A 25,446-nucleotide genomic window follows, 5' to 3' on the forward strand; every position below is an offset into this window, starting at 1 on the left:
CTCCCCTTTCAAAGGGGAGAGGTTATTCTTCTACAGAGTCTCCCCCATCAAGGGGGAGAGTTTATTCTGATACATAATCTTCCCCATCAAGGGGAGAGTTTATTCGGACACAGAGTCTGCGCTTTCAAAGGGGAGAGGTTATTCTGGTACAGAGTCGAGCATTCAAGCGGTAGCGTTGATTCTGATACAGAATTTCCCCCGTCAAGTGGGAGAGTTTATTCTGATACAGAGTCTCTCCTTCAAGTCGTAGAGTTTATTCTGATACAGAGTCTCCCCTTTCAAAGGGGAGAGGTTATTCTGCTACAGAGTCTACCTTTCAAGGGGTAGCATTGATTCTGATACAGAATCTCCCCCGTCAATTGGGAGAGTTTATTCTGATACAGAGTCTTCCCTTCAAGGGGGAGAGTTTATTCTGCTGCAGAGTCTCCTCCATCAAGGTGGAAGTCTATTATGTTACAGAGTATACCCTTCAATTGGGAGAGATTATTCTGATATAGAGCCTCCTCCATCAAGGGCAAGAGCTTATTCTGCAATAGAGTCTCTCATTCAAGGAGTAGCATTGATTCTGATACAGAGACTCCCCCTTTCACGGGGAGAGTTTATTCTGGTACAGAGTCTCCCCTTTAAGGGGGAGAGTTTTATCTGCTGAAGAATCTCCCCCATCAAGCGGGAGAGTTTATTCTGATACAGTGTCTCTCCTTCAAGGGGTAGAGTGTATTCTGGTACAGAGTCCCCCCTTTCAAGGGGGAGAGGTTATTCTTCTACAGAGTCTCCCCCATCAAGGGGGAGAGTTTATTCTGATACATAATCCTCCCCATCAAGGGGAGAGTTTATTCTGACACAGAGTCTGCCCTTTCAAAGAGGAGAGGTTATTCTGGTACAGAATCAAGCATTCAGGCGGTAGCATTGATTCTGATACAGAATCTCCACCGTCAAGTGGGAGAGTTTATTCTGCTACAAAGTCTCTCCCCATCAAGGTGACGGCTCACCGATATTTCAACAGAGACTCATCTGACTAGATTTTTCCAAAACCGTTTAAATGTAATGATTGTGAATAACAATCATAAAGTGAGTCTGGAATTTGTTGTTAAATAGTAAACATTGGCCTTTTTGTTATTTAGGCAAAACGAAAAAAGAGTAAATGAAAGAATGTCAACCTGATAAAATTAAGAAAATATATAATATATGTTCTTGTTTTGTGGATTCTTTATAAACTGCAACAACAAAAAAGTAGTTGGGATCTCGTCGATGAAGGGGATTTGGTCTCAGGATACCCATACTCTTTCCCTCAACAGAAGATGGTGAAGTCTGTGTTCTTTCCTGTTATAACAAGTGGTGGTTAAGCAAAGCCCATACTTGAAAGTTTACCAGTTACTCTGGCTGCTGGTGTTGTGGTAATTTAGGATTGGCTGTTATGTCTCACATGCATTGCAGTGTTGCATGTTGCATACCTGTTTGTGGCAAGACAAACAGGACATTTTATTTTCCCATTTCTGCTGTCCTTGAGGTAGTGGCAAGCCTTTCCTGAAGCCTCTGTGTCAGCCCTGGGAAATGGAGGATTGACAGAATGAGCCAAAATAGTCGTACCTAAATGTGAAGAAAAAACACAGGCAGATGAAAACCTCTAACAGAGGAAGTGATATCTAGTAGAAGGATCGTGGGAGAACCAAATAAAATAAAGCTGGAGACAAGGTGAGCAATGATACAAAGTTAAGTGTAGAATCAGGGATGTCATTTTGGGTCGCCAGGGGTCTCACCTGCGACCGCTGAGGTCTCCCTCACTTCCCCTGTGGTCTCCCTTGCTAGCCCGAAGCTAGACCTATGGCTCTTTGTTTCTGGAGTGGCTGGCTTTCTTGTTCAGGCCTCCTCAAGAAATGGGGGGTCCACAAGTGTAACACTTTGAGCAGTGACCCTAAATAAGAAAGAATAGGAACAGCAAATAATTTGTCTTTCTGGAATTCTATACAATAATTGCTAGACTCATTAAAGGCTTATTTCAGGCAAACTTCGGGGCGGCGAGTCACTCATTTAGTCTGTTCTTAAACACCACAAATTCACAGTGCAGACAAAAACTTCCCAAAATCATTTAGAGTAGAGTAAGCATTCATTTCGGACTATGTATTTTGCTTTTCGCAAGTTGCTGTTATAACATGCTTTTTTCTGCCGTTGTCTCTGTTACGATTATCACCAGACATTCCATCTCAGTGTCCTTGGTCACTTGACAAAATCCTTGTGCCTAAAAGCTTGTGTACAGTGCAGAAATATTTGACCATAGCACATAACGTGGCCCTTCAATTCATTGTGCCACAATTACTGCTTTGATGCAATGTGTCTATCTCAATGGCCTGCTGTTCAGGATATTTGTTTGCATGTATGAGGTAACGAGTGCCCAGAGTACGGGATGCCCTATGAGTGTGCTGTTTTCCCCGAGCTACTTCTAAATTCTTTAATACACCGTTGAGATTTAGCCAACTTTGCACCAGACCTGCCGGTTGTTAAATCTCAGTTACCAGTTTAATGGTATCCACTACAGAGTATAATTTGCTTTCTGACTTTGAGAAAATTCAAACATGTAATTGGTCATGGCCGCTAAAATAGATCAGTGGGTTGAGTGCTCGCTGCTGCAATGTGTTGTGATCAGCAGGTTGCAAGTTTGAATCCTGGCAAGGCCAATTTAACCTTTCATAATTATGAGGTTGATAAATAAGATCCAACGTAGGTTTGTTGATATTATATGTATATTTGTTCTGTATAAAGCGCTGAAGCCCAAGCGCTATATAAAAACACATTATTCTCTTTTGGCCTTGGACTTCTGCTTGCATTCACAGTAATTTGGTAATATGGGCCTATACACACTGACAATGCATATGGTGATCCATTCTTGTATGAAATGTATATCACATTACAGTGATATTGTAACCATATTTTTCATAGAGTACTTGGGAACAATGCTATGTGATGCCACTTCCTATTTTGTGAAGGGGTGAAAGGTCATGTTCCATCAACCTCTCGTGATGTCACTTTGGATTGGGTTCAAATGACATCACTCCCTGTGATGCCATCAGAGGTCAAGGGCCGTGTGATGTCACTTTTGCTACCCCAAGTATTTTGGTGAAATGACGTCCCTTGTAGAACTGCAAAGGAAGAAACAAAAGTTAAGTACAGAAATAGCTAGGAGGGAAGAGGGAAAGGCCTAAGAAAGAAGAGATCATAGAATGACAGGCAGGACATTAACATGACAGTAGAAAGATACCTGAAAGTGCTGAGATGCATCTTTCACAAATGCCTGATCCCCTTAATGCTGGGCAGGTGACAAACTGAGCCAGAAGAGGATGGACTCCGTTAGGGAATGAGGACAGTTGAGGTCAGGCACAGTGCTGCTTGAGAACAGCACTAATCTTAGATGCAGAAACGGTATCTTTCTTTGTCCATTCCCGTGTGTGCTGGTATATTCTAACACTGGTGCTGAGTTCAGACTCCCCGAAGAAGCCTTCAAACCACTGACATTAGATTCCCCTAAGTTCCCTTGATAATTGGACCTTGACAAAGTAGATCCTAATGCTGCTGCTGTTGGTAGGGGCTATGGTGCAGGGAGGGTGGTGCAATGGGAATCAAACGCCATCTTAGATAGTAGCAGCCATATTAAAATCAAGGCCTCGCTTTGTGCTGCAGCCTTGGCTGCATGCCCATGCCACAAACATGGAAATAAGTGTATGCATGTGGGAATAGATTGTAGCTTGGGCACAGGTGAGAAAGGCGAGAGCTGCAGAGATTCATATGTCCTTAATTGTCTCATGTTGCCGGCATTCGTATCCCAGAAGGAATGCACCCTGCAATGCCGAGAGAGAGAGAGAGAGAGAGAGAATGTGAGAGACAGAGAGAGAGACAGAGAGAGAGAGAAAGAGAGAGAGAAACCAGGTGTTCAATTCATGAAGTAGGAAACCCTATTTGGACAGTTAAAGGATGAATCACATGAGGGACCACAAAAGGACCCAGAGATAAGCATGGGGAATGGGTAGGCACAAATGATGTCAGGCACAAAATGCAATACCCTTTCTTTTCATCAGGTGCTTAACAATGTGTATGGTTAGCAGTCTTGGACATCAGTTTGAGTCTCACAGTGATTCTGCAGGCCATGGTTGCTTGTTTGAGGGACTAGGTTCCAAATCTCAATTACACCAGGGACTGTACAATCATATTAATCAAGAACGGGAAAGACACATGTATAAAGGTGATAAACCCAGGAGGAAAGGGACTATGCATTGACAATATATATACTGTGTTGAACAAGCAACCTTTGCAATAACTTGTAATTGTTTTCAATTGGAATGTGATGCATTACGCAAGCAGTAATATTTATTCTCAAAGTATCGTTGGTTTATTCTGGTTATATGTTATTCTACGGGTGGAAGCCTGCCGAAAATGCATGTTGAATACTGAGACTATTTACTTAAAGGAGCAAAAATATTGCTGTTATTTCTGGCACTCTGAGAATTGTTTTTGTGTAATGCCATTTAGAAACGTTGGGCCTCATTACAAGTTAGATAGTATTCTGGTGGTAAATCTGGTGAATACCACCAAACAGAATTACTGTTACTGTCACTTGGTCCAGCAGAATTACCACCAGATTACAATTGTTGGTATGGTAGTTGTCGTCCCAATTTATGGATTCCATAGGACTCCAAAGGGATTTTAGCGGAATTACCACCACCCATTGTTTGCCATTAATGCAGCAGGAATTACCACCAGCATTTTGCTAGAGGTTTTTTCTCTGTTTCACCACCAAAATTATAGCACAGTGGTGTGGTAATGCGGTGGTAATACAGTGGTAGCAAAGTTACCACTGAATTACTGCAATTTTTCCCACACCTCCGTACTTGTAACAATGCCCTTAATCTCTGTAAGACACCGTTGAGCCATTTCCAGGGCCATTGGAAATTTGGGTAATGAAGAAAAGAAACCATCAAAGAATATGTATTTACTTTAGGTATGTGCATGGTACACCCTTTTGATTGGGGTAGGCCAGTGATGAAGTAGTGTACGCAGTTTTTCGTTTTTATTTTTTGGACTAGGCACAAACAATATATGTGGTTACATATTTGTCAACCTTTTTTTGCATGAGGACTCACAAAAAGGAACGTAAAAGCAGGCTTCAATAATAGCCTTTCTCTTGTGACAACCTTCCAGGGCGTCGTATGGACATCTGACAAAGAAGTGAGCCTTGCTCACTCTATTGTTGGATCTTTTTAAGAAAGGGGGTTACAGCTACTGTATAAATAATTTCTGGAGAAATAATGTGCTCCATTTCTAGCAAGTAAATGATCAATTCTTGGTATAAATGGGATAAAGCATTAGCCACATACTTTTGGGATCCAGGAATATCTGTTACTTAAAATGAACACAGAGAGAAAGCATAGTCTTAATTGGCCTGTCAGCTATTTCTACTCCAGACCTGAATTAGTATTTGTAAATTATGTGAGTCTGTTTTTGATTTCAAGAAGGGGCTGCCTCCAGTCTTGACAGGCCACCTGCCTTGACAATAGTTATTTCTTTACAATGTAAACATTTAATGGTTCTTGTCCCATTCTGTCAATTGCCTGGAGAGGGCGAACACAAGGTCCTACTCTCTGTCATTGGGTGATGCAAAAAGTGCTGCTGGTAATGCTTGCATTGCTTCTATATTGCATATTGCAAATGATTGTGGCGTGTGTGAGGATGTCCTTCAAAAGCTGAAATGAGCGTTCTCTATTTTCATTTCAATGACATTTTCCCCTTTTTCAACAAGTGGATAATGCCAGTGAAGTACCTATACAACTCAGATCTCGTGATCCAAGAAAGCATTGTACTTATTTTATGGCATTAGGGAGTACTAGTCAGTTAAACAGTGAATCAATCCAGGTCTTCACCATGCATAGAAACACACTCAAGAGAGCGAGAGAATACATACCTCAAATATGCCAGTGTATTTTTGCAAATTGCACTTCAATGTTTTTGCAGAAAGATTATTCATGTGCACCATATGTAAAAATGTTCTCATATGTGCAGATGTGAAATCTATCACTGCAAAAGGGAAAGGACTGGAAAACAGGCCTTTTCTGCCCACGCCCCAAGACTATGGAATCTCCTCCCCATCAGTATCAGACTCTCCCCCATGCTTCTAAAATTCAGAAAAGAACTCAAGACCCACCCCTTCAAGGGATCTCTCCTCCTCAACACCTATGCCATCACATCACCCCCCACCACCTGGCTAACTAGATGCCATCCTCCCCTCTGCTCCCCTCCACCCTGTGCAGATGTGTCCCTCCTCTGTGCCCCTCTGTATCCTACCCCTTGCTGTATATAGGTTCTGTTGTTACCTCTAAAAAGCTCTCCGTTATGCATCTGTACTGTTGTAGATCTATGTAAAGCGCTCCGTTGTGTATCTGTCTTGTATACGGCTGTAAAGCACTCCGTTCCTTCACAAAGCTTGGTCCACACTCAAGAAATACCATAATATTAAGAATAATATGCTGTTGATGTTGGCTGTTATTTTCATGACGATAAGGATATTTTCTAAGCACCTGATTACATATTAATTGAACAGATTGTAAAACACAGCATCCAGGTAACTTTGAAACACTGCAGGGTTGCTGTGTAGCCCTAACAGCATCAATCTGTACTCATGCTATTAAAAGTGGGAAAGAGCAACAACTTGGCCAAACTAGGGGAACTTGTTTGGCTAAGTCTGGAATTGCCCACATTTTGGGTGATTCAACAGAACCAAATATTTGAGAACTTGGTTTGAGTGATGCTATAGCCCAAAGGTTTTGTTTAATGAATGCATGGCTGGAATTTCTTATCAGCCATTTAGACACAGTAAGTGGCAGGTGACTTATGGAGTGTTTGAAGGAGAGGTATTAAACTGAAGTAGGATAGGGCATCTTTTACATACAGATGGCACATCTTATGTCAGTCATGAGTAAGGAGGAGCAAGAATACAAATGGTTTGAAAGCAGGACATTACATTCAGTGGTTATGCAACGTACGTAAATGAAGTTTGGTGGTTGGAAGGTTATCAATACATTTTAACAATGGGTAATTGCTTTGGGCAACTCTCTGGGCCAGCTCATTTAAGCCTGCCATGCCATTACAGAATGTTGCATCTGTTCTCCACTTGGGGATGATCAGGGATATTTAGGTTGGGCATCTAGGCACAGCAAGATTGGGTTCCACATCTGGGAATACCCATAACACTTCAGGTGAAAAATGCAAAACTGAAGGTTTATGGCAGGAAGGATATAAATTATTATTTATCACTGACTATTGCTCTGGGCAACCCTCAAGACTATTGTTTTTTAGCCTTGAATTACCGAGTAGAAAATACCATTTGCAAATTTGGCTCGGTCACACCCCAAAAGGGGAAGCCTAGACCCACTGCTAGGTCACATCCCTTCTGCATGAGACTACTAGTACTAGGGACTAGAGAGAATCCCAATACCTACATTTCACGGCTTACACAGCAATGACGTGTCTTGTCAGAGATTGCTAGGAAGGAGGCATTCTGAAAATAGGTTGGAGAAAGGAACAAGATTTCATTCAGTGATCTAACAGAGCATGCCATCTTTTTGTGAGAAGTGAATATTAGCAAAGAACTGCTTGGAGGCAGGAGATTAATTGTAATGGTTGTGAATAAGCGTGGAACATGTGTCATCATTTTGTGGTTTCATGTACTAGAGGCTGGAAGGAATCTCAGTGACGAACCTATATGTCATCCAGGCCTGTGACATTTCTTAGTGAATAGTAGGGTGGAGCAATTCTCAGAAAAGGTTGGAGAAGGGTGGGAGATTGCATGTAGTGGTAGCTACTGAGTGGGCAACACCCATGACATTTTTTCGTGTTGCCACTATTACTAGGGAGTAGATAAGCCCATAACCTCCGTGTGTGACAAACACACATGTGGCATTGGATGTCAGTAATTAGGGTGATGAAATTGCAGGTTATGTTTAGTCTCCCTATTTGAGAGAAGTTATGTCCAGGCATGGGTTCCTTGTATATGTGCCAAAGGAAACCAAGCTTCACCTCACTGATCAAGCTAAACATTGAGGAAACGTGTCTCATGTTGCCTATGTTTCTAAACAGTGTGGGATATGGCCTAGCAGTTCGAGGTGGACTGCGCCATGGGTGGCAGTACCAGTGCTGATTTGTATTTTGCTGGTCCCTTTCTGCAATGGCGTAAATGGGCAAAAAACGAAGGAGTGGAAGGTTGCCCAAGGCAATATCATTTGTTAAGATTCATTATTAGCCATCCACCCATCAAATCGTTTTCTTATATTTTGTCTCCTGTGGTGAGTTGGAGGAACTGCTATTTTACGGCATGAGTAAAGCGAGACATGGATAATGGGATTGACCCGGCCAATGCCAGATGTGAACCCGGAGAGTAATTGGAGAGGCCACCCATTCCCTGAGCCCATGCCACTACAGTCAGCTGCCCCTGCTACATCAGTCAATATTTCCTAGCAGTCCACACACTAGGAACAGGAGTGTGTACCTCCATTAGGGATCCCAGTGAGACAGGGGGGCTTGGCAGAAAGAAACAGCCCGTACTGTCTCTTTCCCAGGAGCACCAACTCCGAGAATACAGCCAAAGGAGTGGATCAGATTATAGAAACAAGCGGTGGGGTGCTAGCTCACCAAATATTCTCCCTCCCAAAATGGGGGAAATGCTGGCCCCAGCAGGAGACATTGGGAAATGCCATGGAGCATCTGTCATAGACGGTGGGAATTCCCAGGTTGCTCTGAACACCAAATACACCTTAGAAAACTCTCAGCTGCAACATACAGGGGAGGAAATCACCAATTGTGCAATACAAGGAACCAATCAATGGGGAGATGGTAAACGTTAATAGGGTATTTAATAAGGCTAAACAATCGAAGAGAGGGAGACTGGGGAGTCCAGATGAGAACAGATCAGACTCCATTGCACCAGAGCCTCATGGTTTTTCAAGGGGCTGAAAAACGTAGGTTTGTGCCATGTATCCGGAGAAAGCAGATATTGCTGTTGGAGCTCCCTTGATACAAGGGGAGGCTGGGGAAGGGAGGATTCATGGAAGGACTAATTCCATTCCTGGAGGCAGAGTGGTTAAGTGTGTAGAGGTGAACGGATGTTGAGACCTGGAAGCCCTGTAGGAAGAAGACTGGCCATAAGGGCACAACAGCCCCTCTCAACTCCTTTGGGGAACTAGAAAGCAAATGTGAGTGACTTTCCACCACCCACCCCAGGACAAAGATAAAAGACGTAACGGACACTGGCAGAAGGGGCCAGGACCAAAGGGAGAGGCCTTCTGCGGATAGTGAACCCGAGGCCTATGAAAGAGGCTGGCTATGAATACTAAAACCTAAAGCCTATGCGAGAAGCCTGATGTAAAACTGAATCCAGGTCTACGAAAATGGCCAGTAAGTTTGAATGCTATAAGAGAGACAAACTTTGAGTCCTGTAACCCAAGACAAAGCATGGAGGCCTGTTCTGCGAGCTGTAATCACAGGCCTAGGAGAGGTCGATTGTGAATCCTGTTACCCAAGGACTGGTTGAGAGTCCTGTGGTGAATGTTGAGGCCTAGGAAGGAAGCCTGCCATAGATAATGATACCAGGTGCCAAGAGGGACCTGTCGCAGATCCTGACGCCAAGGTCCAGCAGTTACCTTTTATGAATTCTAAAATCTATGGTCCTATGAAGTTTATGTTATAAGCTTAGGGTAGGTCGGAGACTTTGGGCTCAAAGGTTAGGCTTGAAGAACTTTTGTTGGCAAATCCTTTGGAGCTTTTATTTATTAAAAGTAGAGCATCTCTGGAAGGGTGAGGTCTTCTTAGAATAAGTGTTAAACATGTATGATTTTCACAAAGGAATTGTTTTTCACTATTAATCACTGCTTAGTTGAACCCACCCTGACACATTCTTATTCAGAAGTTATTGTTTAGTTGTATAGTATCCTTTAGTAGTTGCTAGGCATTTAGCTAACCATAAACATTGCATTATCAAAATAGGCAGTTGGTGAACCCTAAATCAGTAGTGACATGTATCCTGGCCTCGATTTCCCCACAGTCCTATGTGAGAGAGGGCATGCCTGGACGTGAGTCCCTTGTTCACTGCACCATGTGGAACCTTGCATCACCCCACTGTTGAGGCCAACAATGCCAAAATATGTGTGCGTAAGTACATTATCATGTTTTTCAGCCAGCAGGGAGGATGTTTAGTCCACTGTCTCTGGGGCAAAGGAGAGAGGTGCAGACTGCACCTATTAATGAGCCAGTACAAACAACATGTTAAAGAGAAGAAGGAAGTGGAAAGTCCCTGGACTCTATAACAAGCAACATCCAGTGACTCTGGGAATAATGATGAAGATGTTTATGAGAAAAATAAGAATTAGGAGCCATACTAGTTTGTGCTGGAACACATGATTATGGAAACCACTAATAATGAGGAGGATGAGAAAAAGTAGGCTGACACAGTTATATATATGGGAAAGAAAGACAAAGTTACTCCCCATGTGTACAGTGCCTTTTTTTTAACACAGTCTGGAAGATCTAAACGTGCACAATGTTAATGTGTGACAGTAAGATCACCAATGCCACCACACTCACCTTACAAGCAGATGAGCTTAGAAGAATACATTTTAGCCTACCATGAAAATCCAATGTGTGTTTTATTCCATGCAGTTGAAACAAATCAACACAATCATTCCATTTTGAATGGGGTGGAACAGTAAATCAGTGTGTAAAAGCAAGCATAATGCTTTTATACCTGTATTAACCTTTCAGCACCATTTTCAAAAAGTGACAAGACTGGGGAAGGGCAAGACTGAGAGGAACTCTTCCATGAATTCCTTCTTCCTCTGGTGGTTGCATTTCATTTTGCACTTGCATGACATTTTTCAAGCAGGTGTAAAATGAATGGAGTACTATGGAATCCGCCCCACATTAGCACCTACTAATGAGCTGGCAGTAGTGTGACATAAGTGTGGTCGGCTCGTAGTACCCTACTTTGCTACTTTGGTGTTCCTGGGAGTACGCTTTCCAGCAGCACACCAGTCATCTTGAAAATCCTGCTGCCAGCGTGGAGCATAGTGCATGAGAGCTGCGTAAGTGTGGTTAGCTGTGGACGACCCAACTTTGCTACTGTGTTGTTCCTGGGAGTGTGCGCTGTTCAGCAGTGAACCAGTCCTCATAGCTGCCAGCATAGAGCATGGTGCAGAAGGGCAGTGGAAGTGTGGTCAGTTGTGGTTAGCTGCGGGACGTAAGCAGAAAAACTACAGCTCACTGGGAAAAATGAATCACTGATCATCGCTAACTCTAGCCCTGGACTTGACATTACGCTAAGTAGCGGCAAATATATTCAAGTTATGGTTCATAGAGAAGCACCTTTGATCAGTGAGCCCATACTAATGGTTAATGAGCAGGAGGTATCTGATAATGCCAGAGGGCCGGATGTGCACTCTTCAGTACCTGCTCCTCTACTGAATGAGAACACTGGCCGAATGTCTAAAGCACCTATGGCTCACTGTCAAGTTCAAACCGACCAGCCGTCACTGCGGGACTCAGTGATCCTTGAGGAGTTTTTCTTACGAATGCATCAAGCATTGTATGATGAGGCGTTATGGATATTGTTGAGGTTAATCTTTCTATTTTGGGTATTACATATTTAGCTTAGTGGTAGTAGAATCTTAGCTGTGTGATGTTCTGCACTTCATGTTTTGCTGTGTGGTGTTCTACACTTCATGTATTGTGATGCTATGTGATTCTACCTTAGAGTGTTTTTCTTCACTGTGTGTTCTAAAGAGTTCAGTTGAAGCCTGCCTCTCAAGGGGGTGCCTGCTGTCTCTTGACTCGGTACTCAATAAAGCAGTTTTTGAGTTTCTACTGGTATGGACATTATCCTTAACATTGGCGACGAGGATTGTAACCAAGGACCCACCGTCGAGCCGTTTCAAGTTTCCTCTTAGCCGACTCCGCTCGACTCTGTATGCTTGGCTAACAACGTGAAGTGCCCTGGCTTTCTCCTTCTGTGTATGCATACAGCGGGCGAGAGGCGGACCAAAGGAGAAGAGAAGACGGTCTTCACAAGCTCAGGCGAGTGAGGGGAGCGCTCGCTGCAGGCAGGGGTACAGCGCCGCTATTATTGGAGGAAGCCTTGCGCGAGCCCCCAGTGCGAGCCCCCAGCGCGAGCCCCAGCACGAGTGAGGAGCCCTGCGCGAGCCTCCAGCGCGAGCATCAGCGCGAGTCCTCCGCTTCCTCCGCTCCCTGCTCCTGTGCGCGCCAAGCAAAGCACGCGCAGCTGGAGGCGTGTCAGTCTCCAGGAACCCCGGTCCTCCCATTGTGACGTATACTGCCTGGAAACTATTCGCCTACGCCTGGGAACGGCGAAAAGAACACGAATCTTGCTTCGTGAATTCTATAGACCGCAGTCCTCCCATTGTTTTTTTTTTTTTTTTTGTTGCCGCCCAGCAACCCAGTTCCCATGCCTGGAGGCCCCTGAGGAACGCTGCGTGTGGGCTGCAATATATTTTTTTGCTAATTCTCCCACAGCCAACTACTCAATGGACTCAGTTAATTTTTTTTAAGGGGTGATGCCACTATCCTTTGCACAATAATTCCTCAAGTGCAACCTATGTTTTTTTCACAACATTTTCAGGTGCAGTACTGCTATTTCTACTACATCAGTTAATATTCACATCTGGTCAAGTCACCTGGTGTCTTGCCCCTTGCACAATTCACATTGTTAGACATGACCGCCTCCATTCCTCCTCCTCTCCCCTTTCTTAGTGAGCCGGGTCGGCCTACAGTCAGATGGGATAGGTGGAAAGATATGTTCGAGAACTACCTGGTGGCCATGGGCAGTGATAGATTTTCTTCTACACGCGAGAGGGCCCTGCTTCTTCACAACCTCTTTAAAATCTGCAAGGAGCTTGCCAACCCTGCTGCAGTCTCTACCTCTCCTGTCCCCTCCCAGGCCCTCTGCACTGCACTGGCCTCTCACTTCATCTCCAAAACTCAGGACATCCTATCCTCACTCTCCTCCTACCACCTCCCTCCCTCTCTGTCCGGCTCTTCCTCGGGTCCTTCTGCAGCCACCCCTCAACCCTCCTTCTCTGCCTTTCCCCTTTTTTCTGCTGACGAGGTTTCCAGACAAGTCCGATCTATGAAAGTCTCGTCTAAACAGGTTCACCCCTGTTCGTCCAAAACTATCAAGGACCACATTGACTCCCTGGCCCCTGCCCTGGCTGACTTTTGCAAACACTCCTTCGCCTCTGGAGTTTTCCCATCCCCCCTTAAGCACTCCCTTGTGCACCCTCTTCTTAAGAAACCCTCTTCAGACCCCTCCTGCCCGGCTAACTATCGCCCAATCTCCATCACTCCCTTCCTGGGCAAGCTCCTGGAGAAACTGGCCATCTCCCAGCTTAACCTCCATGCTGAATCTGTTGGCAGTCTTCATGACCATCAATCTGGCTTCAGAGCTGCCAGAAGCACGGAAACTGCTCTCCTGAACATCCGTGAGGACCTGCTTGTGAACCTCGACTCCAACACTCCGTGTGTTCTCATTCTGCTCGATCTCTCTTCTGCCTTTGACACTGTCAACCATGCCATCCTGCTCAACCATCACCGTGATAACCTGGGTATCACTGGTCAGGCTCTGGCATGGCTGACCTCTTTCCTCTCCAATCGACCCTCCCAGGTCCAACTCGGGTCCTTCCTCTCTGACATCTTTTTCTCCACCTGTGGTGTCCCCCAGGGATCTAATCTCTCCCCCTGGCTGTTCAACCAGTATCTGGCACTCCTTGCCCACCGCATCGCCGCTCTCTGCCCCAACTTTCAGTGCTATGCGGACGATACCCAGCTCATTTTTCAGGCTACCCTCAGCCTCCTCCTCTCCCTCCTTCATCTCTGACTGTCTGTCTTCTATCCAGGAATGGTGTGCCGCCAATGACCTCTGCCTTAATGCCAGTAAGACTGAGATTCTGCTCATCGGCACACCCACTCCCTCCTTCCCTGCAGCTCTCTGGCCGGCCTCTCTTGGCCCTCTTCCTGCTCCTACCTGCAAGGCAAAAAACCTTGGGGTTATCTTCGACTCCACACTCTCCTTCTCTCCTCATATATCTGACGTCTCTAAGAAGTCACACTACCAGCTGCACCTCCTCAGAGGTATTCTTCCCTTCCTCTCCTTCCCCCAGAAGCTCGCTGTCTCCCGAGCCCTGGTTCTCTCAAAACTGGACTACTGTAACAGCCTCTATCTTAATCTGCCTGCCTCCACACTCCGCCCTCTGCAACTCATCCAGAACAGAACTGCAAGACTTGTCCTTGGCCTCAAGCCCAGGGACCGTATCTCTTCAGGTCTGAAATCTCTACACTGGCTCCCAGTGGCTGCGAGGATAAAGTTCAAAACCCTCTGCATTGTCCACAAGGCCTTCTGGGGCCTGGGGCCTAAATACCTTCAACTCTCTCTTCCTAAATATCTTCCTTCCCGAGCCCTTCGCTCATCCATCTCCAACTCCCTCAGGATCAGCCGCTTCTCGAAGCAACGAGCTGGGGGTAGATCTCTCTGCGGCAGGGGCCTCCCTCTGGAACAGCCTTCCTGCCCCCCTGAAACTTGAGGAGAACCATCTCCGGTTCCGGAAGCACCTCAAAACCTTCCTCTTTGCTTCTGCTTTCTCTCTCCCTCTCCCCTGCTAATTCTTCGCTGAAACTGCACTGAATCTGCAACTGGGCCACTCTCACCGACCTCGGGCTTGGGCCCAGCCACTCTCCACTTGCACTGCCTCCCTGGCAACCCCTGCACTGCGGGACTGTCTCTGTATCCCTACAGCCCCCCTTCCCAGCACTTGTTCTTCACTTACCTTGCACTTGCCACCAGCTGGCCCTTTTATTTATTTATTCTACTTACCTTGTACTGCACTTCCCCCTTCCCCTTCCCCATGCACCTCTCCCCTCCCCCTCCCCCTGCACTTGCGCGATCTGAATGACACCTGGCCTAGTAGGATCGTTGTCTGTCTTCCCCTTGTTCCCCCCTCCCTGGCTCGTCGCGCCTTGAAACACTTGTGTATAGGCGTGTTACAAATGCCTTATCATATCATATCATAACCTGGGCATGGAAGGACGCAGGATTTTTGATGGCCTTACCAGGAGCCATTTGCCCGAAGCTGGGGATGTGGATGAATACGCATTGGCCTTGAATCAACTGCGTGATCACTTTGAGCCCAAGAAGAACATTAGTTTCGAGAGGCACAAGTTCTTTCAGAGAATACAAGAAAAATCAGAGTCTGTGGAATCCTACATTGCTTGTCTGAGATCTCTGAGCTACTCATGTGAGTTTGAACAATTGACTGACTCCTTGATCAGGGATCAGTTGGTAAGATGCACTAATAACGTGAGGGTTCAAGAGAAACTTCTTGCAAAGGATATGAAGCTGGACGAAGCAGAGGAGTTGGCCAGGAGCATTGAGCAGACCTCAGAATATGTTAAAGAACTCAGGATTGACAGGCCCACTACTTCCTTGGCGTCGGTATGTGCCGTTGATCAAAAGAAAAGAATGAACTTCTCCACAGGAAGAAAAGGAAATTGGAACGTGAGAAACCAGTGTACTCGCTGTGGCAATTCCAGACATGGTGCCAACTTTCCGTCCTGCCCTGCAAGGTTTGCAGAATGTTTCAGGTGTAAAAGCAAAGGGCATTTTGCTAATGTTTGTAAGGCCAGCTCTGTTAACTGTATGGAACCTAGGGCGGGGGGCAATGATGAAGATAGCGTCAAAAGAGGTTACAACATTCATGAAGTGTCGAGTACACAAGAGTCCGCCCCTAAATACATCTTTGAAATTTCAACAATATCTGGAGAGACCAAAGGTCCAGTGGACATGTTTCAAGTTGATGGTACTGAATTTACCATGAAAGTTGACACTTGTTCCCCTTGCACTATACCTAGACACATTGGTAGATGTCTTAGGAAAAGGGATTGCTATAATTCGCCCCACCAATATCAAAGCTTGTGGGTATGGAGAATCCAAGATAAACATTCTGGGTGAATTTCCTGCGAAAATACTGTACAAGTAGAGAGACTGCCAAGCCACCGTTTTGGTAGCAGAAAGAGGAGCCTCTCTACTAGGTTGGGAAGAACAAAGGAAGCTGGGTGTGCGTGTACAGGCTAGTGCGCTCAACCCTGTCACCATTGCTGAAGTTGGAGATGCCTGGACAAGAGAGTTTCCAGAAGTGTTCTCTGAGAAACTGGGAAGACTCAGAGAGTTTGAACACCACATAAAACTTAAAAACAATGCTCAGCCTGTGGTACACAAAGTACGTCAAGTACCACTGAAGATGAAAGCTCAACTTAGCGAAGAGTTGGATGCATTGGTCAACAAAGGGGTCATTGAACCTATTGTGGCTACAGATTGGTTGTCTCCCATTGTTCTGGTTACTAAGGCTAATGGCAAATTGAGATTGTGTGTTGATTTGCACAGTCTTAATCAGAACATAGTGGTAGAGAGGCATCCATTACCAAACATTTCGGAAGTGCTGTCCACACTGGGGGAACCAAGGTTGTTTTCCATTATTGATCTCTCTTCTGCATATCATCAGGTACCTTTGTCAAAGGATTGCCAGCATCTAACTTCTTTTATCACTCCTGAAGGTATTTTTAAGTATAATCGGATGCCTTTTGGATTAGCTTCTGCGGCGTCTGTTTTTCAGAGAATAATGGAGAAGGTACTCAAGGGACTCAAAAAAGTAGCTGTATTCCAAGATGACATTCTCATATTTGCTGAAAATAGTCATGAACATGATGAGCTTTTGAGAGCTGTACTGGTCAGGCTCAGAGAAACTGGTTTGTCTGTACAAAGGGAGAAATGCAAAATTGCTGTCAAAGAAGTAGATTATTTAGGGCATAGAATATCACATGATGGTATTTCCCCCAAAAAATCTTTAGTAGATAGTATCAAACGTGCTCCCCAACCCCAGGATAAAGACCAATTACGCTCGTTCATGAGGTTGGCGGAGTACTACCACAAATTTGTTGAAGGTTCTTCTGCCCTATCATCTCCATTGAGAGCCTTACTAAAAAAGGGCACAAAGTATGATTGGTCTGATGAATGTGAGAAGGCGTTTTGCAGAATCAAAGAGTCTATTGTGAGAGCACCTTCATTGGGAGGATTTGTTACTGGCAGAAGAACTGTTCTAGAAGTGGATGCAAGCACGTTAGGCCTTGGTGCTGCTCTTTCACAATACGATAGGAACATTGAACACATCATAGCCTTTGCCTCCCGGCCTTTGAGGGGGGGAGAAGCTAATTATTCTGTAGTGGAAAGAGAGGCTTTAGCTGTTTCATGGGCTGTTGCTCATTTCAAGTTCTTTCTCTGGGGTCAGTACTGTAAAAACGGATCACAAACCTCTGGTTCAGTTGTTGGGTAGCTCAGAGTGGGCCAAAGGTTCCCCAAGAATTTCGAGATGGATGATTGACTTACTGGCAGACGATTTTAGGGTTGTGTACATACCTGGGGGAGAAAATGTAGTGGCAGACTGTCTCTCTAGGCTCCCTGTACAAGGTTTAGAATCCAAGGAAATTGACACTGAGTGTACGTTAGGAATTTGTGAAGTTCAATACAATGCTATAGAAAAAGAAGAATGGCAAACTGCTGATGAAACAGATGGGATTCTAAAGCAAGTCAAATTGTGGACAAAAATAGGTTGGCCCAGAAAAGATCTGGTTGAAAAGAAATTTGATAGCTATTATTGTGTTAAAGAAGAACTGAGTTTGTCAGAGGATGGACTACAGCTCAGGAAGGGTATGAGGATAGTTCCACCCTGTGACATTAGATCTAAATTGGTGAACATAGCACACCAAGATCACCTAGGTATGGGAGGTACAAAAAGGCATCTTAGGGAAACTTATTGATGGCCAGGAGTATATGGCGAGGTAGAGAAGTGTGTGAAATGTTGTAAGGAATGTGTGAATAGTGACAAAAGTAAAATAGTTAGAGAATCTCCCATAATACTGGTGAGTGTTCCAGGAGAACCTTGGAGAAACTGGCAGTGGATCTAATGGGGCCTCTACAAGATTTGGGAGAGGATTTTAAATATATAATTGTTCTTGTCGATTACCACACAAAGTGGATTGAGTGGAAAGCTGTTAGGGAAGCAACCACCTCTCAGATGATTCTTTTCTTCGAAGAGGTATTTTATAGAGAAGGATTTCCTGCAGAACTAGTATCTGATAATGTAGTTCAGTTTTGCTCAGATAAGATGGTGGAGTTTTTGAGGAAGTTTGGTATCAAGCATTACAGGACGCTCTCTACCAACCTAGAGCAAATGGCCTGGTTGAAAGAGTTAACAGGTTCCTAAAAGGGGGATTGCAGTTAGCCATTTCAGCAGGTCTAAAGTGGCAGACAATCCTCAGAGAGATGGTGTGGAACTATTGTACAACCCCACATACAGTTACAAAAGTTTCGCCATTCATGTCTCTTAAAGGTAGACAACCGGCAACAAAGTTATGTCCTGGATGGTTGGACTTAGCGAAGAGTGTGCATGTTAACAGAGATAAGATTATGGGTCTTATTAAAGAAGCTCAGGATGAATATAAAGAAAGATTCAATTTTGGAAGGAAACTAAAGAATATATCATGGGAAGTAGGTGACTGGGTCTACATCAAAAATCCCAGAATATCTCTCAAATGTATTTAAAGTAAATTTATTGGCCCTAAGAAAATAGCTGTGGTTAGAGGGAATGTTGTCATCATGGAGGGCGGAGAATGCTGGTCAATGTCCAGACTTGTCAAGTGCAATAATGATGGTAATGCAGAAGCTTGTGAAGAGAGGGAGGAACAATTTGGAGATGAACTGTTGTATAGACCAAATGTGAGCAGAAGTTCTAATGAACATAGTAGTTTGAACACAAGTTCCGACAGGGTCAGAAAAAAACCTCTCAGGTTACATGATTATTACCTTGACTGATTCTGACATCATTTAAAGGGAGAAGATGTGTTGAGGTTAATCTTTCTATTTTGGGTATTACATATTTAGCTTAGTGGTAGTAGAATCTTAGCTGTGTGACGTTCTGCACTTCATGTATTGCTGTGTGGTGTTCTACACTTCATGTATTGTGATGCTATGTGATTCTACCTTAGAGTGTTTTTCTTCACTGTGTGTTCTAAAGAGTTCAGTTGAAGCCTGCCTCTCAAGGGGGTGCCTGCTGTCTCTTGACCCGGTACTCAATAAAGCAGTTTTTGAGTTTCTACTGGTATGGACATTATCCTTAACAGATATCAATCAACAATGAGCAGTCCATAAAAATGACAGTTTTGGCCATGATTAATATTGTTAATATCCAGTGCATTCATCTGGCCCTAGGTAGAGAAAAGCAATTTAAGGAATGTGCTGATCCTTTGAGAAATGAAATCTTATCACAGTCCTTCTCTCTAGACATTCTAGGGTCCACCTCGATGTTATGTCTGCATCTGGTTTTACAATCATTGCTGAGGCTCTATGTTGATATAAAAGAGATGGTTCATGCAAATGCAAGACAGCTTGTGATAATAAGAAATATGTCAGATCAAGAACAAAAACATGGAAAAAGAATTACTTTAAATACATCAACTGGTCAGCCTTTTGATTTAGACGACTCACTTCCTGGAAATCAAAATGTGCTAATTGAACAGTGATCACCAAAGTAACATACGGAGGACCAAATACCAAATTCATGTGTTGAGTAGATTGAGTGCCTCCCCAGACTTGTTTCCTAATGCTCAATCGCCACATGATGTGGGGATTCGACTTGCACATAACTCAAAGCAGTCTAGAAATAAAGAGTATATGATGGTGGCTTCTCCATTGATAAATAATCAAACAGTGAAAATGACCTGCAGTAAATAAATGAAGAAAACTAAAAACCTTCCAAAATCAAAACCACTTAATAGATCTTCAACCCTGAAATGTCTAAATTCATAATCTGGTGCAAGAGATAACAGATCGAAATGATTATTCTGTGAACTGGGACATCTCTATTGTAAAAGCGAGGTGATCGAATGAACAGGAAGCAAAATTAATTGAGAATAATTTTAGTGGGATTGATAATCTGGAAGATGGTGAAGGCTAAAATAAACTTGGGGAGAGTGATGTTAGTTTACCAAAGAAAAGAAAACCAAGAAGAACAAATCGAACAAATTGATGCATGGAAACATGAAGGCTTTTCTGGTTAAACAAAAGGCATTGACACTACCAAAAAATCCTCAGGCCGATTTTCTACCATCGCAAGGTAGGGATTGCCAAACAATTGCGTCAACCTCATCATCTGAAATTCGCCCATAGTATCAAGTGAAATCCTGGCCTCCTCTTCCAAAATCCAACAGATCTCCTCAATCATACCTGATCCTAAATATCAACTATGTTCACCTAAGGTCCACAATTGTGGGCTGGTAATAACAGAGAATGAAAGAAGAAAGAGCCACATCAGTGAGATTGTAATGAACACAGTGCAGGGTTCTTCGCCTTCATATGGGGTAATTACTTATCCAGAGGTTTCTATGGGAGCCCGTATTGTTGTATTTGAAAACGTGAAACATTGACCGAGTAGGTTGCTTTTAATCACTAAGTACTGTTGCAGTACTGTTGCAGATATGTATACAGATATGTATACATCGATTCCTGTTCTAAGATTAATTAAATCGGGCAACATATAGATAGACATTCTGATAATTGCCATGATTGTATTGTAGCCCACTTTGGTTCAAGGGTTTTAGCCTGCTTAGTCTGGAATCATGTGGATGATTTTAGAACCATGGGCCTGTTATCATTTTCAAATCCGGATTCATTGAAAGCTTTTTGGGGATTTACCTTCTAATGGGTTGAAAGAATTATACTCATCTTCCTACAAGTTTCTGAATAAAGATAGTTGGTCTTCAAGAATGGAAACCCATAGTCAAAGAAGGCTGGTCATGGCTTATGAAAGCCTTAGTCGGGCTTACAAAACGTGGATTCTAATCTTTAGCCCAAAATAATTGTCAATATTTTCATGCAACTTTTGTGGTTTTGTAAATATTGGTAATATTCTTAATAGTGGGTTTATCTATGATATGGACATCATGCTTTTCCAGGAAACAATGTTAGTAGAACCTTTTGAATTGGTGGGTTAAAAGTCATATTATGTGAAAGGAAAGAAGGGTGTGGCTAGGTGACCTTATAGGGGACTAGCAATGGTGATTGACCTTAAATTAAATGTTGCCTCTTTGTAAGTGGCAACTTATGGAGACTCACTTTTAGCCATTAACATTAATATCACACAATATGATGATTATAAGGAAATGTTAATTTTAAATGTATATTTTAACCCACAAAAAATAGACTTAGATTTGTTACATAAACATATTGAGCAAATATGATGTACTTGACTCAATGATGGTCACCAGAATAATATCTTATTCATAGGAGATTTTAACTGTAAATGTGCAGATTTTGTTGCAGATGATAAGTTATATCCTCCTTACTCAAGCTATAAGGGGAAATCTTCAACTAATATCAACTGCGATGGACGCAATTTATGCAACACTGGGACTTTGGTCTGGTGTTTCTGTTATCTTTATGCTCCTCGGTGGGATAGGAGTCTAGCCCACAAATTACCAAAAGTAGAGGCAGACCTTGCAATTGTTAGCAATTAGATCAACAAAGCAATAAAAGGTACTCTTACCTTGTCTTTGTAAATCACAGGCTGAATAGAGGAATCTACCTAACACCCCCTCACCCTGCCTAGATCACTGGCATGGTGAGAAGGTGCTAGGGAAACCCTCATGGGAGAAAAAAACCCTGTGAGGCTGGAGTGTGATGAGATATCCCGTGGGGCTGCTGTTGAGGCTAGTGAGTGTAGATGGAAGACAGCTGGGATTAACTAACTTGTTACATCGTGTCTGCTGTTCAGACCTCTGGGAAGGACTGTAGGTAGAAAAGTACAGGTTAGAAGGAGGAAGGGGGTTAGATATACCCTCTAGGGGAAAGGAGATGTCTGCGACTGGGTTAGTACCTTTGGGTGAAGTCGTAGTGTCTCTAATTGGACAAGAAGGCAGCGGATGCTGCAGAATCTCCAAAGAACAAAAACAGCAGGTGGGGCTTCGAAGAGCCCGGCAGACGTTCGTTCTTTGATGAAATAATGGTCCATAAATTGTAAACAAGAAAGAAGAGCAGAACTAAAACTGATAGTTTGTAGAACCTGTCAAGTAGAGCAGGATTCTAAGAAGACCTCTGGAAGGTAACGTACTACTCAGGACCAAGGAGCATGTTGGGTAAGGTAGTTTGCGGGAACTCGGATGCATACAGTAACTATTGCAAACAATGGAAAGATGTTATTTCTCCAAAGATGAACACGAGAGTGATATGAATCCTGGGGAGAGAAATAACAACTTATGCAAAAGAAGGGCTTGGGTGTCTTCTGACCTGATGGTAAGCAGGATGTTTGAGTGGAGTTCCTTGGGATAATGGAGGGCCGCTAATAGTAAATGAAAGAGAGAAATAGGGTTAGCGCAGGCAGGTCTCAAGACGACAAATTGGATAAACAATTTGGGGTGTGATAACTCACGGAGTGTGGCAGTAGAAAGTCGTAGCAACGCAAAGCCGTGCTGGGTTCGATTCCAGAAACACTCTTTCCTGATAGAGGGGAGGAGTTACAGATTTGCTAGTCGGCCGGAAAGCTGAACCGTTACTTGATGAAACTGACGCCATCTTCTTGGGGTGTACATACACGCTGGAAAGATGACTCCAACGGCACCACACTGACCCGCCCAACGACCTCCTATGACAGTTTCGGATGAGAATAGCACTTCTGATAGCACTGTTACGTGGAGAAGAGACGGGTCAAGCTCTTGGATTAATCATATGTTTGTATCAAGTTCTATTTTACCATACTGTATACATTTTAAAATTCACCCTGCGAATTATAGGGATCATGCCATTTTAAATATTCAGTTGACTCTTCCTAACTTACAAGTTTATAATAATACACATGAGCCAAGTTTACCCTTTCATCCCATAATAGCAGGAGATCTGCAGTAATTGGAATACAAATTCTGTTATGAAGCTTAAAAGGTTTCTAGATAAAGTGATTGAAGAAAATGTAAACCTCATAGCACATTCAGGATTCACTATAAGGGATTATCCAGAATTTATAAAATAGGTGTTATTATGAGTATCGGGTAAGGGGAAACCGAATATGAAATCCTGTAATAGACAGAGATTTAATTTTAATATAGTGCAATCTAAGAAAGAATAGTACTTTATTGAGGCTTAATCTGTAGATTACCAAATTAAAAATGGACATAGCACTTCTAACCACAGCCATAAAATGCTTTGATGCCTTAGAAGACATAAGACCCCTAACAACAGTAAATCACCAAACAATTCACAGCTTGTACAGTCCCTCCAGAAAATATTGCTGTTATGTTAACACCGTATCGATCTCCTTTTGTGCTAGGTCAGCGTGATGCCAGCATTTGAGCATAATGAAATATATCATGGGTCGAAAGAGAGTGTGCGCTTGCTTAAAGCTATCCAGGCAGTTAGTCATTCACTGATGATAACTTCATTGTTGATTTGACTTTTCACAAAGGAATGTGTCAGGGTTACACAACAAGGTCCTGTCTGTAATGGGACAGGCACTAGATCACTAGAAGGGCCAGAAAATGAACTTCACCATGGATATGTGAACCAGTACAGATTACATGGATGTGACTGCACAATGGGTGAACCTCATTTCCTCTGCCAGTCAAAAGAGGTCCTAATCTTAATGTAATACATAAGGGTAGCAGTTGCATGCACTTTGGCAACAGGCCACTTTGAGCAATACTCTGATGGCAGAGGCCATACAGAAGTTGACTTTGGGCAGAAGGTGGGGATAGTGGCACAATGACTAAGAGCCTGACACCTAGTCCGGCTGACAATGGGTGTAATATCCATGTAAATATGTTATTCAAATGCTGAAAGGGGTGTTCTTTATTTTCACTGCAAATACTTTCCCCTTATTGAGAAATTAGATCATGTGTGAGTGAAGTGCTCATAAAACGTCAGATCTCGCCAATCTGTAGTGGGGGTGTAAGTTTTGCATGGAAAAAAGGCGCAAACAGCTGCGGGAGTAGAAGACTACAAGGGGTTGGGGCTTTAGTGATGGCTGCATATGCTTATGCATCAGGCTGAAAAAATGCCTCTTTCTGATAGCGCTCTAACTAAATAAGGCTTAAACTGTGGGGCATAACATTAGATTTAGGCATTGCTAACAGGCCTGGGTGCTCACGTTGACTAGAAAATAAATCTGATCTTTTATTTATTTATCTAGCAGTGGTGGAATCTGGATCTGGCCGCACATTGCAAACTACACGTTCTGAGGCTAATACGGAAATAAATAAACAGCTCTCGATACATTCGAGGTCAGGAAACAAAGCTAATGGGTGCCAGGGGAAGGCATCAACTGCACAACCATCTTATAATTCAGCATATTAGCTCTGGAAACTGGTCTACTGACAGCTTCAAAATACCCCATGGCGGTTTCAAATCACCTCTCAGCACATCTCAGCCTGGGATATGGCTCAAAGAGTTCCTAGGTTGCAAACATTAAATCCATAACTTGTTAACAGTTCAAGGCTTTTGTGGTGTCATGACTGATTGTGCTCTCATGGGAAACTCATGGGAAACTCGCGGAGATGTCTGGTGGCAGATGAAAAAAGTTCCGCTGGTCATCTTTAATGTCTCAATGTTTTCGCATGATGTGGGAACCGTGGGTTGGACTGTGACATCACAGCGGGGGGCTTAGAGTGGTGTGGTAAGACTTACAGGACCCAATCATTGATGGATAATATATGTCCCGCTATAGAGGAATCAAAGAGCTTCATCAATAAGCCTCAGTTGGAGGATTGACCTATGACCTATTGTTGCAATGTGTTTTGATGCTAATTAGTTTGTACCATTATAACAGTTCTCATCTTGGGGCATAACTTTGACAATGCATTTTATGCAGTTCGGTTCTGCATTCTGTTTCATTTTCACTTTGACAGCTGCAAATGAGCCCAGAATAAATTGTGTTACTTCTTGCCTGGAATACACTCCTTTTTTTGATTACTTTTGTAATTTTTATTGGTGCGTTTCGAGGCAACCCGCAGTACATTTTTGGTGGCACACACGGGGAAAAGTCAGCTTTCCCAATCAGACTTGTGGATTCCAGGCGTACTCCCAGAGTGGTGCGGGACAGCGTGTGGACCAGTCTTAAGAGCTCAACACAGAGGAGGGACAGCAGACGCCAAGTGTGCAAAGGTCTGCTTGGTCCAAGCACCCCCTGCTCCTGGAAGGGGGTACTGTCCTTTCAAGAGAGACTCGGGGAAGAGAAGAGTCAAAAATCTCAAAAAAAGGATACATGAGTGTACCCATGCACAAACAAACAAGGAGAGGGAGGATTATTTTTTATGATG

The sequence above is a fragment of the Ambystoma mexicanum genome, chromosome 11, assembly GCF_040938575.1.
Source record: "Ambystoma mexicanum isolate Mex_15411 chromosome 11, UKY_AmexF1_1, whole genome shotgun sequence".
NCBI lineage: Eukaryota > Metazoa > Chordata > Amphibia > Caudata > Ambystomatidae > Ambystoma > Ambystoma mexicanum.